Source organism: Sinocyclocheilus rhinocerous, unplaced genomic scaffold (assembly GCF_001515625.1).
Source record: "Sinocyclocheilus rhinocerous isolate Xijiao unplaced genomic scaffold, SAMN03320098_v1.1 scaffold4259, whole genome shotgun sequence".
Classification (NCBI taxonomy): Eukaryota; Metazoa; Chordata; class Actinopteri; order Cypriniformes; family Cyprinidae; genus Sinocyclocheilus; species Sinocyclocheilus rhinocerous.
In genome coordinates this window covers 78,011-82,273 of record NW_015658991.1, presented here as the reverse complement: position 1 = coordinate 82,273, position 4,263 = coordinate 78,011, and the positions used below count along the sequence as shown (strand labels likewise).

The window sequence follows — 4,263 nt, the reverse complement described above, 5'->3', positions numbered from 1 at the left end:
CTAAGTTTTCTACAACTATAGGGTATATTATACTACAATACACTACAGTTTACTGGAGTAAAAACTAAAGCATACTACAATACTTATTACAGTTTATCAGTTTACTATAGTTAACACTACAGTATGCTGTAAATACTATAATATATACAGTATAATACACTTTACTATAGTATGCTTCAAAGACACTATAATATTTACTATAAATTACTGTAGTATTTTTTCATGTTAGTAGTTTTAGTAGTTTATGTATATAAAGTTTTTTTAAATAAAGTTTAGTTTATTTGTAGTTATTTTAGTTCCTCAGCTTAAACTAAAGGAAGATAAAAATGAAGTGAAATAAAATATACATCATGGACAATTATATATCACTTATAAATGATTAAATACAAAATTAATAGTAGTTATTAAGATTGATGTGGTTTGGAATTGGTAAAATGTGCTTGGAAAAAATATATATATCAGAATATCAGCGTGCCTAATAATTATGCACAGATCTATATTAGCATTAATGCAACCTTAAGAACAATGTTAAAGAATAAATGGATTCTTTTTAGTTTTTAGCAGTCATAAGTATAAATCTATCAGTTCACAAAAGAAACTTGAATTTAATGAGAACCTGACTCTTTGGTTATTTGCTATTTTTGCTGTATAGCTGTATAGCTCCCTCAAGGATGTATGTGTGTGATATTGGAGGTTTGTAGGACAAAGGTAACGACCGTGTGATTGAATGGGTTCCCGCAGGTCCTTAAAAAGTCCTATATTTAGTTGCATCAAATTTAAGGCCATAAAAAGTCTTAAACTGTACAAGAAGGTTTTAATTATGATTTCAAGAGGTTTTAAATTTGGGGACGGAAAGACCAGAATTGCGATATGGTTTAATGTGATGATTAAACTTCAAAAGGCTGTGATTTCATTAAATAAACAGGAGCGCTGCAGGTTTTAAAGTCCAGTGCTTTTACCCAGGAAACAGCTATATTTCTGCCGTTCCTAAAGCGCCTCCTGCTGGCAGAGAATAAATGTGCATTTCCAATACGCCTGCTGTTTTTGTTCAGACCAATGCAATACTCGACCCGTGTTTTTACTCTGCAAACACGCAGAGCTGTAAATGTGAACTGGTGGATCGATAATAAGACAATGCATTACACAAATCTAAACAGTAAAATTTATTTATATGTTATTTAATTGATAATAAGCCTAATTGTTTAAATATAATAATTAATACTCATCTGTTTTCTTAAAAATGGCTTGAAGGCTGAATTGAAGTGTATCATTTTATAAAACTTTTTGTTTTTGTGAAAACTTGTATCTTAACTGTAAATCATGCTTTTTACAGTCATTTTACAGTTTAATATGCTACTATAGACATTGTCATACCCCGCTCATATGGTATTAATTTGATTTGTGCAGGTCTTTAACAAGGTCTTACAAAGTCTTAAATTTGAGCTTGAAAATCCTGCAGAAACCTGATTCAACATCTGCAACAAATAAAGCTGAAAATGTTTATGTTATTGACTCTGTTTTTAATGATGAATGTATGAGATGTGATATTACTGGCACTTTAGTCTGAACTGATTATGATCCTGGTGATATTTGCCACATTTAATAATAAGAAAGGGTGGCTTTAATATGAGTTTTAGTACAAATGTAAATGAGTGTCTCAAGCAGCAGAGGGAGCAACACACACATGCTAATGTTGCACACACACACACACACACTCAACCATTGAGGTGCTAATGTGTTTGTGTGTCTCTCTTTGGGGACTCTCCATAGGCGTAATGGTTTTTCTACTGTACAGACTGTATACACACTCACACACACACACACACCCTCTGGCTTGATCATATTTTAAATGATCATGATCAACATTTAAATGTGTGCACATAATGCATAAAGTTATAATTTTTAGGTATAAGACTTAACAGTTTACTGTGCTGCAGGTCTTTTACATGAACAGGTTTTAAAGTATTTTAAGCGAACTATCAAATGTCAAACCTTTACAAATTATTGCAAAACACAAAATCCACGTTTTAAAGTTTTTTGTCAGTTTTTAAGCAATTCAAAGTAAAAAATATCCTGCGCTCCTCATTGGTCAGCCGCGTCACCTGCGCCCAATCAGCAGCGTCCTCGGAGGCGTTAGGCCCCGCCCCCCGCAGCCGAGCACAGGTGAGCGTGCGCCTGATCGCGGCGGCGGCGGACAGCGCGAGCGGAGCGGAGCAGCGACATGAGACTCGGTCCGAAGCGCCCGGACTGAGCTGATCCACACCGTGAGTACCGGCCGTTTCTCCGAGAGGCATGTCTGAGAGGAACGGGGAGAGTTTCCCGCGCTTTACAGATTTATGACTGTGTGAGCGCTTATCAGATAATTCACGAGCGATTTGAGCATTAACTCGAGTGTTTTTAGCGCGCGCGTGTGTGTGTGTGTGTGTGTGTCCTCGGAGGCGTTAGGCCCCGCCCCCCGCAGCCGAGCACAGGTGAGCGTGCGCCTGATCGCGGCGGCGGCGGACAGCGCGAGCGGAGCGGAGCAGCGACATGAGACTCGGTCCGAAGCGCCCGGACTGAGCTGATCCACACCGTGAGTACCGGCCGTTTCTCCGAGAGGCATGTCTGAGAGGAACGGGGAGAGTTTCCCGCGCTTTACAGATTTATGACTGTGTGAGCGCTTATCAGATAATTCACGAGCGATTTGAGCATTAACTCGAGTGTTTTTAGCGCGCGCGCGCGTGTGTGTGTGTGTGTGTGTGTGTGTGTGTGTGTGTGTGTTAACACGACGCACCCAGATCACACAGAGACATTATTAATATTTAAAACGATAACAAACCTGTGTTCATTTCTCCTCGCGACCGCTGGCTTCATGTTAACCGCTAACGTTAAACTCTTTTCCTCACTTCTGTGTTTAAGGCGAGACTCTAGACAAAGCCACAGATTTTGGTCTGAATAGCTTCTGTATCGTGTCCTCATTCGGACTCGTGGACAGAAAGCATCCAAAACACACTTTAAGTGTTTGTTTTATTGCACTTTATCTGTTTGCGTCTGTAGAGTTCAGTTAGGCTCTTTTAAAGAGGTTTTTCTCTTACAAACACCACACCTTACAGTGTCATTCCTCTCTCTATTCTGAAGGCTTTTACTGTATTTATTTTATACAGTATTTTACTCCTAAAACATGGTGAAAATGTGTGTGTGTTTTCTCTCTGTTGACAGTATTTTCAGATTTCTGTTTAAAAGAGAGATCCAGAATCTCCTCTGGAAAAACCTTTAAGTCTAATATGACAACAAACTCTTAACAAGAATTTTCAGCTTGGCTTTATGCAATGTTCAGATTAATATTCTGTAAATGTGTGCATATTTAATGAGGTAATTCCAGAAAGCCTGTAATACCAAGCAGTGTTTAATCGCCTGAGGAAAGGTCAATCAGTCTCCATAAAAAGAGGTTTTTCTCTTACAAACACCACACCTTACAGTGTCATTCCTCTCTCTATTCTGAAGGCTTTTACTGTATTTATTTTATACAGTATTTTACTCCTAAAACATGGTGAAAATGTGTGTGTGTTTTCTCTCTGTTGACAGTATTTTCTGATTTCTGGTTAAAAAAAAAACCTTTAAGTCTAATATGACAACAAACTCTTAACAAGAATTTTCAGCTTGGCTTTATGCAATGTTCAGATTAATATTCTGTAAATGTGTGCATATTTAATGAGGTAATTCCAGAAAGCCTGTAATACCAAGCAGTGTTTAATCACCTGAGGAAAGGTCAATCAGTCACCATAAAGTCCATAAAGTCACCACGAAATCAACTTTGACGAGACTTATTTTGTATAATGATGTTCACAGATAAACCTTTCATAATGCACATTGCACACATGATTTCATGCTGACTTATTTTCCACATGCTAGAATAATAATACAGGAATTCAACATAAATGTGTCCAGACGTTTCGCTGATCGTGTCTAATATGCACTTTAATTGTTATTCACGAGAAAATGAAAGAGTCGTCACATTTCGAAGACCACTGTGAAAATGCTAAAATAATATATGATGTGAAAGTGAAACGACTGGTGTGCGTCTGATATCTGGATCCATGTGTTTGCTCGTGAACTCAAAGACTCAGGTTTTCTGCTTATCACGCATGAAGTGTTTGTGGTTTTCGACTTCACACATCATAGTTCCTGTGTGTGTGTGTGTGTGTGTGTGAGTGTGTGTGTGTGTGTGTCTGAGAGAGTGTGTGTGTGTGTGTGTGTGTGTGTGTCTGAGTGAGTGTGTGTGTG

At 38.0% G+C, this 4,263-nt stretch overlaps 1 protein-coding gene across 1 annotated transcript in view; it reads left to right on the top strand.

Annotated features, from left to right (window-relative positions):
* Nucleotides 1–2,449: 2,449 nt before the first annotated feature.
* The window catches only part of lpar2b (lysophosphatidic acid receptor 2b), a 17,912-nt gene continuing 16,098 nt past the window's right edge, over nucleotides 2,450–4,263 (top strand). The window contains exon 1 of the mRNA XM_016531589.1: nucleotides 2,450–2,572. The gene's annotated coding sequence lies outside the window, so the exon portion shown is untranslated. The remainder of the gene's footprint in view (nucleotides 2,573–4,263) is intronic.